This window comes from Amphiura filiformis, chromosome 14 (assembly GCF_039555335.1).
Source record: "Amphiura filiformis chromosome 14, Afil_fr2py, whole genome shotgun sequence".
Classification (NCBI taxonomy): Eukaryota; Metazoa; Echinodermata; class Ophiuroidea; order Amphilepidida; family Amphiuridae; genus Amphiura; species Amphiura filiformis.
In genome coordinates this window covers 41,066,871-41,083,152 of record NC_092641.1, presented here as the reverse complement: position 1 = coordinate 41,083,152, position 16,282 = coordinate 41,066,871, and the positions used below count along the sequence as shown (strand labels likewise).

Below are 16,282 nucleotides of genomic sequence, written 5' to 3'. Positions count from 1 at the left end.
GATAAACTTGATGCTACGAGGGTTGGCCAATAATATCGTAGAACAAGGTACTTGAAAGAGTACTAGCGAGATTCTGTCTATCTCACTCTTGAAATTTTTCTTGAAACCTTCTATGGCCGGTATTCACAAAAGGAGACTAACTTTAGTCCTGGACTAAATCGGAGGTTTAGTCCAGGACTAAAGTTATTTGGTATTCACAAAAGTGGACTAGGCTTAGTCCTGGACTAAAATGATGCAAATAGGCCACCAAATTTAGTCCACTGAGAGGGCAGGTTTAACTTGTGGACTAAGCGGTGACCGGTGGCTGTGAAATAGCAGTTTTGGGCACTTTTTTAAGCATTTTGTTGAATAAAAATACTGTCAGGGGCAAACAAAGTGATCAGAACTTTCAAACTTACTGCAGCTTTGTAAATGTTATAAAAGGTCGCCTTGGAACCTACGTAAATAAGTTTATAGGGCGAGTTTAGTTCACCAAACCGGGAATCGGGCCGCGAAACTACAAGAAAGGCTGAAATTTCCGGTGAGTATTGTGATTATTTGTTCATTTTTTTTTATTTAAAAAACGTTAAAACATTAAAGCACATCATCTGTGACGAAACATCATTAACATGTAAATTAGTAACGCCCCGCCCATCAACAGTTCCCGGAAGTGCTTTATTAATGCCCGTAATTAATTGGAATTTTGACATGTAGCCGTACCTAGCGCCACATTACTCGGGTAAAAATGCCCAATTTTTCCATCTAAAAATGCATTTTGTATATTTTCGTTCGTGTAAGATTTAACGGAGACTGTGGTCTGCAAGTAATGAAGCATAGACGTGAATTAGTAGCCAGGTATGCCGTAACCAGAGCTATTTTCAACCTTAAATTGTCATGCCACGTAAGCTAAATACATGTATGTATAAATTTGCCATACATCATGAAATGCTAGCATACATAATACATGTATAAACAAGTCATGGTGTAAAGGTAAACACTGGATCACGGCGATCAGAAGGACATCATGGTTAGGTTAACTAGGGTACAGTCTGATTTAGACTCGTCGCAGCGCGATGCGATGACATCGCTGATGGCTATGCCTGGTATGCTGCGATACTTCTATGAAATCTGAGCAGCCAGGTTTTTACAAGCTTGCATGCTCGACGGTGAAAATTCTCAGCGTGTGGTGGAAATTTTGTTGATGAAAGTTGAACTTTCTCCGCATTGCGCTGCGATATCGTGGCCATGCTGCATGCATGCATGCTTGTGATTGGCTGCTTGAAAATCAAGGTCTACAGAATGACTATAAAAAGGAGATGCAGACCCCACATGCATGACATGAAAACATCGCAGCATCGTGCGATGAAATTAAAATGAACATTTTATCTCATCGTGTGATGCCGCAATGTTTTAAAAGCATAGCACCTATTATGCTGCGGTGGAGTCTGAATCGATCCAACTCTTAAAGCCCGATCCTGACTCCACTTCACAGCGCAATGCGATGCGTTTCAAACATCGCAGCATTGCCCGATGAAATTAAAATGTACATTTTATTTTCATTGCGCGATGTTGCGATGTTTTAAAAGCATGTGGGATCTGCATCTTCTTTTAAGGTCATTCTACCGACCTTGATTTTCCAGCAGCCAATCAGAAGCGTGCATGGCTGCGATATCGCAGCGCGATGCAAAAAAGTTGAACATTGTTTAACTCCATCGCGGACCGAAATTTCCACAGCGCGATGAGAATTTTTACCGCTGAGCTCGTAAACACCTGGCTCAGATTACAGTTTTATCATCACACCGCGCTGCGATGTGGAGTCAGGACCGGGCTTAACTGGTATAAAGCCATATAAAGCAGTGCTGGTACAGTAGTGATCACACAGGCTTTATCCACCCTGATGTGGCAGTGACGTAAGTGCCCATTTCATTGGGCGCAGCTACAAATCGAAAGTGTTTGCTCAAAGTGCCGCTGGCGTACACACGCACATGCTTAAAGACGCTGCATAGATGCACATGCGAAACAGCTGCCTTCAGCGGTGTCCGAGTCCGATAATCTCAAGTTCCCGTAAAAAAAACTATACTGTGTTTCATCTCAAGTTTAGGGTTATGCCATGTTCGATTTAGTAGTGGCAGACTCAAATCAATGCATTTACGCGATTTAGTCACCAGCGTATGGACAAATCGCCCTTCTACGTGTGTGTAAACATCCAGCGGGATTAAGGTTGCGCACAAGATAGACTACAGGTCATGACTTGTTACCTTGCTTGGCCAGCGAATGAGGTGTTGATGTATTAAATGATTGATTTGGCCAATCAGAGCCTTGTTTATGCTAAAACAGTGCCAAATCTCAGACCGCTGAAGATTCCGCTGGATTTCGTAGTGGCATATATTCAAATTTCTTGAAGTATAGTTAATCTAGCATATTTGGTGGAATAAATTCGCATGAAGCGCGTACAAATTTGCACTTTTGAGGTTAAGATGGCCAAATATGAGGTTTGTGTGTAATTACGCTCACACGCTTGTACATACTGCATGTACACTTGCGCACGACAGTGCGTACCCACAATAACTTTATGCGCACGCAAGTGTATACCCACAATAACTTCGAATGCATACCCACAATAAATGCATACTGGCGGTACCCCCAAAATAACTTGCACACACGTGTGAGTTCACGAACACTTTCAGATACACACATACCCGGGGATAGCACAACAAGAATGATATGTAACCTAGTGGCTGGCATGCTGGGCCAGTGGGCCGGGTGCATACCTCATGCAGGGGACTTGTAACATTGGTATGCAGGGGATGGGGTGTAAAAGTGGGTGTACTAAATACATTTAACAGGGACATGGTTAAAAATTCGTGAATTTAATGTGTGTTTTCATTTAAGATCCACATGACCCCTGTGGATGTTACAAATATTTTCCACAAGGAGCAGTGGCGGCGCCAGGAATTTTTTTTTTCAGGGGAGCATTGGGGGCAAAGTGAATTTCAGGGGGCAAAATTGGCAAATTTTACTAAAATTGCCGCAAAAAAGTGGGAATTTACGTGATTTTGGTGGTTTTGCCTCAAAAGTGGGGGGCAAGAAAAATATTGGGGGGGGGGGCCAATTCCCCCCTTGCCACCCCTCCCCGTAGCGCCGCCACTGACAAGGAGAGTATGAATTTTAAATAGAATGAACGCATTAGGCAGCTTCATTGAATTCCATACACCCTCTGATAAAGATTCAGCATCTGAGGGAGTGTGAGTTTCAATTTTTCAAAATCTTTTACAGGGGGAGTGTGGACTTTAAATGGCTTAGCCCAATTACTAATAATTTGGTTTATTTCAACTTTTACAATAACAAAATGTCTCAATTACAAGTTCAATTTCATGAAAAAACAGTATAAAACTTGCTAGTGCTACTAAGTAGATTTTCATGATAGCACAAATGTTCAAATATTTGAAGATGGTATCTATTTCTGAAATGTTGCCATTTTGTTTTCAGTTGTTTCAGAGGTGTGAGACATTCGTTGTACTGAAAGCTACATTGGTTTGGTTGCACTGAAAACTGGAAATTACGGCCTGAGCCGTAACCTAAATCTACAAATGGTGAGTCTTTTTTAACATGTTTAATACAATGTAAGAACAATGGAAACATGATAAAAGGATGTCAATTCTTTAAATTTTGAGAAATCTGGAAATTTGCATGATTTGAAACCAACATAGACTCATGCACAGTCCACTGCACACTAAGACACACCCCACTCAAAATGCCCACCCCATACCAGCATAGCCACCTTTTCAACATCACCTGTGAGCATGCACACATACAGTAATATTGGGCTATTCCATTTAAAATCCGGCCCTGTGGAAGATGTTACAAATTTTCAAATGGAATGAACACACAGAAGGAGAGTGAGTGTCAAATAGTGTTGGTTAATGTGCTAATTCCATTTGAAATTCATACTCCCCTGTGGAAGATATTTCTAAATCTTCAACAGGTGGTGTGTGGACTTTGCCCAATGGCTTAGCCCAATATTCAAAATTGGGCTTGGTAATACCATGATGATATACTGGTTATTTGGTTAACATTTATAATAACATGTCTGAATTCCAAGTTAAATTTCATGACAAACTGTTTGAAACTTTGTTTTCATCACAGGAAAAATGTTAATTTTGTGTTAAAAATGTTTGAAGATGATATCTATTTCTAAAATGTTTCTATTTTGTTTTCAGTTGTTTCAGATGTGCCGTGAGACATTGGTTGAACAGAAAGCAAGAAATGACAGCCTTAGCCTAAATCTATAAATGGTGAGTTTCTTTTAACATGTTTAATATCAATGTTACTTGTAAGAATCATAAAATCCATAAAATTTTGATATTTTAATGAGATGTAAATTCTTTCAATTTCATAGTAAGTTTTGAGAAAACTGGAAATTTACATGAATTGAAACCTACAATCACATTGTAACATATTGTAATTCCCTGAGACTTGTAACGACTCAACTCGGACTCGACTCATCATTTTGGGATTTGTCACTTACTCAAGTTTTAAATCCCAAATGACTCCCAACTTCAGGTTTATTCTCAAAATCCCAAGTGATGACTCACTTTATTTAAAGGGGTGTACATAGCCAGATTGACAGCCTCATTTCCTCTCCCACTTAATCCTATCAAAATAGAGATTTAGTACCAGAAGAAAACTCATATATTTATCATAATGTCAGTGAAATTTTGGGCCTGAAATTTGTCCTGTTTAGATGTTTGAACAAAATAGTAATAGCCTCATCCCCATGGTTAACCATCCTGCACTGTCAACATTATTTTCACCATTGTGAAACAGCTGCTTATATCAAAACCACTAGTATAATCAGTGACGGCGCCACAGGGGGCATGGGGGGAATTGCCATCTCAGTCAGAACTCTTGCCCCCCCAAAAAAAAATTCCACTTTTTTCGGTAATTTTGTGCAAATTTGTTGATTTTGCTCCCCTGAAATTCACTTTTCCCCACCCCCTAAAAAATTCCTGGCGCCCGTCACTGAGTATAATAATTATAAAACATGGTAATCAGATTATTTTGGTACAAAATGAAAACCAAAAAATCTGACCACCCACAGGAGAAAAAGAAAGAGCCCCAATATTATGAGTTTCTAACTACTCTATTTCTTTCTTTCTTGTTACAGGTATCTTCAAGCATGATGAGTAGTAACATTTGACACCACCAGTTGGATGACTAAAGATGTTTGTGCAAGATCTCATTCTCTTCTGTGGATGTTTTTAAAGGAAATCAATGTACAAATGATACATAAAATGTTAAAGAACCACTAAATTTGATATGGATTGCAAAGTTGCAGTGAGCATTTTTTCTGGACCATTCCAGTAAATCAGCATAATCATGCCTCTTCATTTCAAGGGGTGAAAAATGTTTATTATTTAATTATTAAGGGGGTACTACACCCTTGTGGTAAATTTGTAATAATTTTTCTGTTTTTCTCAAAAAATAATAACACACTGGTAACAAAAGTTATGTATATTATTGGGGCAAGGAATCCAATAACTACGCTGAAATTTCAGTGACTCAAGACAACCGAGTCAGTATATATGATAGGAAATGAGGTACATCCTAGCGGTACCTTATTTCTTGTCATAAATAAGAAGCCGCTTGACTTGGGTCACTGAAATCCCAGTGTAGTAATTGGATTTCTTGCCCCTATAATGTATATAACTTTTGTTACCACTGTGTTATTAGTTTTTGAGAAAAATGCAAAAATAGACACAAATTTATCGAGGGGTGTAGTACCCCCTTAATACAATTTGAATTTGTATATTTTAATACAACTTTCTATGGTGGCAGATTAAAGTTTGAAGTTGTTATTATTGATCTTGTTATTTATTAAGCCAAAGCAGATAACCGTTACCTCTTTTCTTGTTGACATTTGTTTATTAATCTTTAGCTGCCCAAAATACAGTGTAGTTACTCACTGAACATTTTGTCTGTTTTCGCCATGGAAGTACAGGGCGCTATTGGGTAATATTTGGGATCTAGTTTTGCCACATTTAGTCCAGTCAATCTAAACAAATTAGTGGTGTCACTCACCACTAATTGCAACAGATTTTTTTCACTTTTATACATTTTAGAGATGTCCCCTGAACATCATACCAAAAATATACTAAAATATACTTGGTGGAAAGGTAGTTTTTGGCGGGAAAAGGTCATACAGGGGTCAAATTTCAAAATTGCTTTAATCTTTTTAAAAACTATACCAAAGCATTCCTCTAGTCTTAAGGATTCAGAAAAAGTATAGTTTGTCATATCTGTGATGTACCATTCTCAAGTTATAAGTGAAAAGGTCAAAGGTCAAATTTTGGGCTCCACATGGGTCAATTTCGAAAAAATGCTCCGATTTCCTTAAAAATGGTCTCAATGTGTTCGTCCTTTAAAAACACTTCAAAATAAGAATAGTTTGCCATATCTTGGATGCTTCGTTACCTAGGTAGCAGAGTAAAAGAGGTCATTGACCATTGAACTCTATTGACCCCGACCTAGTTTTCGATGTTACGCATATAATTAAACAACCTAAACAGTGCAAATATTCTTTAAATGAATTATGTTTGCAAGTTTCTAACAATTTGAGACCATTTTGGTTTAAATCAGACAATGTTTAGTTTTTTGACCTCTGTTGAACCCAACATTTGACCTTTGACCTTTTCGGCTATAACTCAAGAACCGTACATCACAGATATTTTTTCTGAAACCTTATGACTAGAGGAATAATTTGGTATAGTTTTTAATATGATTGGAGCAATTTTGAAATTTGACCCCTGTATGACCTTTTCCCGCCAAAAACGACCTTTCCACCAAGTATATTTTAGTATACTTTTTGTATGATGTTCAGGGGACATCTCTGACATTCATAAGAGTGAAAAAAATTCTGTTGCAATTAGTGATGAGTCAAAACCCACTTTGACTGGACTAATTATGATTAGTGGAACCAATGTTTTTTTGCATCCTGACCTTATGCCTCAACTGATAAGACTAGAACTGGTTCTCCATTTTTTATGCCCCCTGTGCTTCCCATGAAGGGTCGAAGGGTCATAATGGGGCCAAAATTTCAAATTTGTTATATCATGTTGCACTCCATCCCTCAAATTGTTTGTTCCTCTCATTGCTTGGAATCAAAAAAAGTCAACTGTCATTCTGTATGGTTAGTTCAGAAGTTATAGAGTAAAATAGGTCAAATATCACATGCACAGTGGCCAAATTTTCAAAGTGCATCGATTTAATCACAACTTGTCTCAAAATACTCCTTGGGCAAACAAAATAGGAAAACAATTCGTTTGAGAAATGTATAAACTCAGAATAGATGAAATCACATGATGAGTCAAAGGTTTATATGCATGCACATTTCTATTTGACTTTGACTGCATAAACTCTGAACGGGGACATGACTATGAAAATTTGTACCAAAATTGTGAATTAAGTATATGTTTGAGATTTCCTATAATAAGGGAGTAATTATTTGACCTATCTGACCTTATAACTCCTGAACTAAGAAGAATATGACCATTGACTTTTTTATTCCCTGTGATGAGTGGAACAATTTGAGATACGTAACAACATGATGGGACTATTTTTAAGTTATGGCCCCATAGTGACCTTATATTGATACATTAGGGAACAACCCAAAAGTTCGATGAACCCCGGATTCCAACCCGGATTCATAGGATACAGGGCCGTCGCTATGGTGGATGGGGATGTGGAGGAGTGCGACAGTGCAATGATATTGATCACGTTTATGGAAGAAACCAATATTCTATTTTATTTTAAAATATTTTTCTTCATAGGCTACCTTTTTGGGCACGAAAAAAATTATGACTTGCTCGATTTTCAATCAAGGTGCGGTACAGCTGATTTAAAAAACGAACTAACAAATAATTGCAGGTTGCGAGTACTGCACTCTATATCGATTTGAATTTTTTTTTGAAGCAACCACTGTAAAATGTCAATATCGTACTTCAAAAATACTAAAATTTTAAAATGATATTTTAAATCCTTAAAAAAAGATCAACTTTGACCGATGTTTTAACTACTTTTTTACAAACGTAATCAGACTTTTTGACCCCCTCCCTCCATAACGAAAGGACTTTCGTTTATAGGGCTTCATCGAACTTTTCGGTTGTTCCCTTATTATCATCAGCAAAATCGATACTTAGAAACATTCCTGTAAAATTTAAGATATTGATGTTCCTGGTAAACATGTTAAAAAACAGAAAAAAAATAATAATAATAAAATTAAGAGAAAAAAATGAAAACCATAATAATTTATGTGTGGGTGTGTGTTTATCAGTCTAAACGCAGGACAACCGATTCTTTTGTTCTGCTTAGTCGCGCTAAAAGTCGATCGATACATGTTAAAATCAGCACAATTCCGAGATGCACCTTTTTGCTATGAAATTTATTTTCTCGGTCAAATATAAAGCAATTTTTTTTTCTTCAGTAATGTCAAATAAAAACATAGTGCTTGGATGAACATTTTTTAAAAATCCTGGTGTTAAAATTAAGCATCAAATTGTGTCTTTTAGTGTGATATTTTTGATTTTTATAGGCCTTTAGTTCGCCCGTGAGCTTTTTACAGAATTCATTTTTAGCGTCTCAAACTAATATAGTTTGCTAAAGAAAGATATTTCCCACCTCTGTAAAGCACATCGTGTGGGTCTATATATTATAGTTTTAACAGAATTTCCGTTTTGATTCCATAATTTCTGACTACCAGCTGAAATATTTTCAAATCCACGCGTGAAATCTTCGGCTAATACTAGCATTGTGGATCGATATCTCTGGGTGCCCGGCCTGGATAGAGTGTTGCCAGAACTTCAATATAGCAAAGAAATTACCTGGTGTTTCAATTGTCATGAAGGTGACTGGGTATAGTGCATTGTGTTTGTTTGAAATTGCTTAAACCCACCGAAAGTCATAATGAAGCAGCCAAAACAATACAAGGTTAAACATGGAAGTTTATAACAACCTATTATAATGACCTAAAGGAAAAATCATTTATGGCAACAATGAGCCTTGCATTGTAAGTCGTGGTTAAAATGTGTTGAGTACCCACCCCACCCCCATAGGCCTACATAATATTACATACCGGTACCTTATAATATTTATATAGCACGGCTATAGCTATACATTTATAAAGTAGGTCCTATAGCGCTAAATTATGACAAATAGGCCTACACAAACCCGAACGCAAGTCTGAAGGGTGTAATGAAAATGCCAACCCGCGATGCCCGATGGGGGGGTCATTCAAAATTCACCTGGAGATAGGAGGGACAGAAAATTAAAATCCCCTCTAATAACACGCGAATTTTTCTAGGTTTGGACAGTGGATTTTCCCATGGACCTCATCCTAGGTAAATAAACAAACAAACAGACAAAATGGTTTTCATAATCATGGAATCCATAGCCCCTATAAATTGAAATTGCAGGCTATCACGGGAGCAAATTTCCAAAATTCACCTCATTTACCAGAATTGGGGATTCGGGCTACCAAATCGCTGGTCAGGCAATCCTGGTTTTCAATGGAAAAGGGACCTGGTTGGCAACAATTGAAATATCGATTAATTCAGCTGGTTGCTCTCGAGATAAAGTACTGATTTTGACATTTTCGGAGGATGAAGGGAAAAGGGTAAAATAAAACGGAAATTCTGACAAAACTATAATATATAGACCCACACGATGTGCTTTACAGAGGTGGGAAATATCTTTCTTTAGCAAACTATATTAGTTTGAGACGCTAAAAATGAATTCTGTAAAAAGCTCACGGGCGAACTAAAGGCCTATAAAAATCAAAAATATCACACTAAAAGACACAATTTGATGCTTAATTTTAACACCAGGATTTTTAAAAAAAATGTTCATCCAAGCACTATGTTTTTATTTGACATTACTGAAGAAAAAAAAATTTTGCTTTATATTTGACCGAGAAAATAAATTTCATAGCAAAAAGGTGCATCTCGGAATTGTGCTGATTTTAACATGTATCGATCGACTTTTAGCGCGACTAAGCAGAACAAAAGAATCGGTTGTCCTGCGTTTAGACTGTTATGGTCATTTGAATTTTGGTAAGTTGGGTAACATAATATTAAGTTAATATATTTCACGTTTATGAATATTACCGAGGGGACTAACCAGAAGTCGTTATTTGACGTATGACAAAATTGACAGAAGTGTTCTGTCCCTATATTTCAAAAACAATTTTTGGGCTGAAATTCTATTTATCAGAAAACTCATCATTGCAAAACAAAACATCTATTTTGGACATACGCAGTTCTGGTTCTAAGCCGTTGTTTATATGCAATGGTATTTTGTTACACATCTTATTATTTAATTAAGGCAGGGCTGGCAATAAGTTTTCATGATGATGGTTAGGGGCCTACTTTGAATTTTGTCCTTAGCCCAGCTATGCAATAGTTCTGAGCCGGGGGATTTCCAAATGGCAGATCAAGAAATATCCGCCCGCGCTTTGCCAAAATCCCCCCAATGCAAATGCCAAATATTTGGAATTGGCATATTGAAGCGTTTTCGTACTGTTTTCCTAAACCTTTTTACAGCGTTTTATTAAAAAAAGGTGCCCCATGAATTTATTTTAATGTAGACATTCCACACGTATGTCTATTGAAAATTTGATGAGCAGGTGGAGGGGAGATGTGGTAAGGGCCAAGAGCCGCTTGACCTCTACTGCAATATACGCTCCCTTTGGGATCTTCAAAATTTCTAAATTACTCAGAATTTTAAATCACAACAAAGTAGGCCTATTCCTCTTAACCACGAGAAAGCCCTTTTCTTCCTGCAGTCAGTGCCGCCGAGAGCCATTACCGGTACGGGTCCGAGGATAAAATGATCTTTTATTTTTTATTTGCTTTTATGGACCATTAACGTATGCTTTCTTTATTTTTTACGGGGCCCCGGGGGTAACACCCCCCCCCCCCTTAACCCTCCTTGTCGGCGGCACTGCCTGCAGTAGACTTTACATTACGGGCAATAACCAGGAGCGAATCCAGTTCCCACGGTCCCTGTACTCCCGTGTATGATTATCTGCCGTTATTAATGCTCGTCGGAAATTTTGTAAAATATGGGATGATTTCTGGGACGCACAAAAAAGTTTCATTTTTCAAAACAAATTCGCAGAATGGTGCAAAAAGGTGTTCTTCGTCTAAATCAAGTAAAATAAATGTGCATAATGTATATCCAATTATTCATCATGCACGCAATATTGCTCGAAATGCTTATTTTGGGAAACAGAAATGGTGCGCATATTTTAACTCGGTTGCGGGACTAGTTGTAGGCCCTACGTGTTCCTGTCCAAAAAAGCATGCGAGGGTCATGATGCAGTCATGTCTCCAGTAGAATGCATCTCGACCTTTGCAGGACTTAACCCCATTAAAAGCTATTAAACCAAGATAACACTCATTGAAACAGCTCAACTGATTAAATCGGATCTTCTCTGGTTGTGCACAAGTGACTGTTTTCATGTGCGATATCGCAATAAAGCTGGTATTCATAGCTTCAGTTGGGTAACCGATTACAAAGGAAACGAAAGGAAACAATGTTATGTGTGGCTTTGTTCACGAAATCAGACAATGTCGTGCTTTTTGTAAACCAGCATTCTTGAAAATGAGCAACATAATGATTTTTGACTTAACACGGTTTAGAAATAATTTCTTCATATTTTTGGTGTTATCTGTCGTTTACATGTCCTTCCTAAAACACAAAAGTACGACCCTCTCCAAACACCTAAATTAGCTAAAAATTTAGGACATGTTACAAAACTTTATTTTCTAGAACCTATTTAGAATAATTTAAATGTAGCTTTTACCGGTTTTTTTGTGGCATCCTTCAGAAGTGAGCGGTCCGATACCAATATTTTCGGTCAAATCTCCATTCAAATAACACGGGGAGTTGGCTAGCTATGCCTTGCCCTCACTCATATTTTACAAAAGTACGACCATTTCTGAACATCTAACCTAGCTGTAATTTTAGGTCATGTTAGAGAAATATATTTGCTAGAAGTTTTGGAGAATAAATAAAATATTGGCTGGTTATTTTTTTTTTTTTTTTGTTAACTAGGCAAGTGTCCATTCTCCCAACATACATCATTTGTAGGGGTCACGCGTCAATGGTGAGAGCACTGTGTATTGTGTATAGGAAAACGGACAGTAACTGCAGTATGTTTCGCGAAATCGATTTAAAAAGGGTGTTTTTGCTCTGAAATGTTGGCAAAATGGTATTCAAAAAGGGAATGTTTTCAAAGTTTGCCAACATGGATGACCACCCGCGGATACACGGAGTGTGGGGTGCATACAAAGGGACACTTTGACCATTTCTAAGGCAATTTTGATAAAAATGTTGCAAAATTTTACAACTCCGATCAACCATATACCCCTCGAGCTCATCTCAGAATTGCCAATAGAGGCGTATTTGCCGTGAAAATTGGGGTGAGCGAAGCACGAGCAGGAAAAATTTGTCAAACCTGGAACCGCTCCTCCTGGCAATCCCCTATTACTGCCCCTCCGCCACTCACTTTTATATACGCTAAGCCTACTAAATAGGATATAGGGCTACTGTATTATGAGTGATTTGTGGAAACATCGTTAATAAACGTAGGGCCTACTTTTACTTGTTTAATGTTACTATTTAATTTTTTTTGGCAGCCGTTCTTTCAAAATCTTTAATTAAAAAAGAAATTTAAAAGAAAGAAAACACATAAATAGACATAAATATGTATTAATGTATAAATTACAAGTTGTGTACAGGGTGTTTCAAGATTGATTTCTTGTTACATTCTTAATCGGGCTGCCATTAAGAAAACCCGCGATCGATGATGTGCGGCCTCTGACGACGCTGTTGCGCATGTGCAGTTCAATTAATCCGTGGATTGACCTTTAGATCTCGCGTTAGTCCAGGCCTAACGCGCAATCTGAAAAGTTAGTCCGTGGATTAACTTTCAGATCGAGAGTTAGGCCTGGACTAGTTAGTCCAGCTTTTGTGAATACCAATTAGTCCTGGTCCGTGGATCATCCTTAGACCAGGACTAACTAGTCCAGGACTAGGGATAATCCAGGACTAAAGTTAGTCTCCTTTTGTGAATACCGGCCTATGTCAACAAAATGGAAGTCTTCCGATAGCTCCTTGAGCCACTCTTCAGTGAAGGCTCACCAGCACTGATCACCAGCAAACCTGGTATTATGAAGGTAGGACTTAAAATTCTAAAATAGGTTTCACTAACTGGAGGCCATGCCTGAACCACAATGTAGTTACTTTATTTAACTTACCCCTCTGTCGTAATTGGCAGCTTGACAAACTAAGAATAGCGTACAGGACACAATCCGAGAACAGTCACATTCATACCGTCAACCTGATTCACATGATGGCTTGCCTCAATTTTGCTATCAAAATTGTAAGATATGCCTATGATTGTACTTTCATTTGGCAAATGATCTGTCATCAAGACTCTCCCTGGATCTCAGAAACAGCGATGAAGACCTTGCACTATGGTGACCGAGTGATGATCTTCTTAGGGGTGGGAGATCCAGGTGCTTTCACTAAATGCACTCGTAATTCCAGTGATTAATATATGTTCTTATCACCTTTAGCCACATATAGATTAAACTTGCCTCGGTCCTCATTCTAAGTGTATAGATGGTGTGGACCTGAATATGTCAATTGGTATCAAGATTGTACATGAAGATTCTGGGACCCCATCTAGAAGACACCATACATCAGAATTGTCATATTTTGTGGCTATCATATATTTCTTATTTGGCTCTTTATTCATTATCAATGCCCCTGTACCAGCACGTATATCATTAGTGGTGACGTCAGCAAGTCTTTTGGACCTTGGATGATCTTCAAGGACGCTCATTCCATTCTTGAACTCTAAGAACCATTTCGTTGCTGATGAATACCAAGGACTTTATTACCATTTACAGCAACTGTACATTGTTAAATTTCATTTGAGTTTTCACCGTCGTCCGGAGAAATTTCCATAATGAGCATTTATTCACTTCTGTTAGTACCTATGAATTCATGGAGGTAGGCTTCCTCTGAAGCGTGTCCTGCCCACATACAGTGATGCAAAAAATCTAATATCTTTGCAGTAATGTTTTGAAGGAACAAGCTTTCCAATGCGACCAAATTCAATGCCGTGCGACCAAGTAGCATACGGAGTTCTACGAACTTTTTGACCGCCCCTCGTATCATTGATTTACATGTGCAGCCCCTAGTAAAAGTGGCACAATTGTGATTTTACCCTTTTCTTGTTGATTAAACATTTCTTGAGATTAAAACAAGCAAATTAAACAGAACACGACATTTGAGAGCTAAGACTACGCCATTGACGTTTACGTAAGCATCATGTCACAACGGTATTTTCTGGTTGCCAAAGAGGGCGCCTTTCACTTGCAATTTTTTTTGAGACAGGCTGTATATACTAGATTTCGCGGTTCTCGGGTTGGGCGGCTCTCGTGATAGGCCTAGACACAACACCCGTTACCATACCTGCCCTGAACTTTTAAACTACTATGGTATACGTCTCTCAATGATCAAGACCCAATTTGACACAACTTAATCAGCTCTATTTTGTAGCTGTGACGCGTACTTTGGTACCCATAATCTGGAAACCTATCGTTCGCCTCTTCCAAGCCCTGTCCTTAGCTGCTACTACATTGAAGGACCTCGAAAATACCCCAAAATTAGTATCTGGATGTAGGCCGTCTTTAGCACCAATCCGGCTTGAAATTTAGGGGGTGGGGTGCAATCTGCCAAAATTACCAAAAAGTGGCTGAAAAGAACAAAAAAATTAGCCATTTAGCCGAAAGGTGTGTGTGTGGTGGGGGGGGGGCGACGTCCCCGGGATTGACGCCCATGTAGGCCGATACTAATAACAGGGTTCTACTTAAATTAATAGGCCTGTTCCGTGTTGAAATTTGTGTTGAAAATTGGCCTATTGGCCTGTTAGTTACACTGTGATGCTTTCCGATGCGCGCACTGCGTCCGTCGGAACTCCGCGAACACGCCCGTTGATACTCTGCGATAGCACGCACACGATATTGCACCACGCGCACACGATAGCGCGCGTCGGACAGACGGACACTCTGTAATTAGTAGTATGATGTATAAAACAAAGAAGGCAAACTAACAGTTTTGATTTGTATTAATCATTTATTACTAACTAGTTTCGTGCACTAGGCACTTTTCAGATAAAAGACTTTATTTTCAACGGAATAATAATTACTGGCTGAAACTCGATATGCGCGACGCTGTCAGTGTGCGTGTGTTACGCTTATAAGACGCGCAAGTTTTATGACCCTACTAAGACACGCACGCAAGTTTGTGGCGTTGCTAAGACAGACAAGTTTTCGCGCGGTAAATATTTTGACACAATAACACTCCCTAATTTATTAACGACTAGCGGGAGTGCCCGCGCCCCGCGTGGGCCCCTAGACTCGATCCTCCAGTCCTCGAATACTCGCGCACAGCCGCTCCATAAGGCATCGTGAAGGATTGTGGGTAAAAAAGGCGCCGCCATTAGAGGCCAGAAGGATTCAGGCTAGTGGACCCCCGCTCGCCGAGTAATCTCTAAAACAGGGAGAATCACTGAACAGAGTCAATACTATGGCGATGGATTTCTCCCATACCGAATTGCTATTTTATTGTTCCTCTCACCCCCCCCCCCCGCACACACCCAATATTAGCATGAGAAGACCACAGAATTAAAGCCATAGAACCAGGGTCCTATTTCATAAAGCTTCTATTTTCAATCGCCATGATGATGTATATAAACTTTAGATTAGCCATGTGATATGCCTAGTAACTGCGAGATTTGACATTTGCGAAATTTTTCGAGACAACCTTATACCCAATCTTTTTCTGTTTTTTTTACAGATTTAGGGGCCAATTCTTGACCGATTTCCCCCGAATATATAGTTTATTGCCCCTCCCGTCTTATAATTTATCTCCAGTGTGAATTTCATGATGCTTCGATCAAAACTGAAAAAGCCTTATGGACAAAAAAAAACGTGGGACTATCCGCTATTAATATAGTAAGATTGATTAGTCTTTTCGTTTAATTCATTTTAATCAACTTCTGCTTTGTTGTCACCTAGCCTCTCCTTCTTTCCTCTGTTCCTTCTTTAGATCACATCCCGCGTCTCCCTCTTATCCTCTCTCCCTCTTTTAGACTAAGATTTTTGAAAAAATGAGGTGAATATGGAGTTAACTCGGTGTATGATACAAAACATATTGATGTTCCAATATTGTC

General features: G+C 38.6%; 1 long non-coding RNA gene across 1 annotated transcript; it reads left to right on the top strand.

The window, feature by feature from the left end:
- The first annotated feature begins 644 nt into the window (after window positions 1-644).
- LOC140170100 (uncharacterized) lies at window positions 645-6,310 on the top strand. The gene is made up of 4 exons (XR_011861489.1): window positions 645-834; window positions 3,469-3,572; window positions 4,200-4,274; window positions 5,147-6,310. It is a non-coding gene; the product is annotated as an uncharacterized lncRNA (long non-coding RNA).
- The last annotated feature ends 9,972 nt before the right edge of the window (window positions 6,311-16,282 follow it).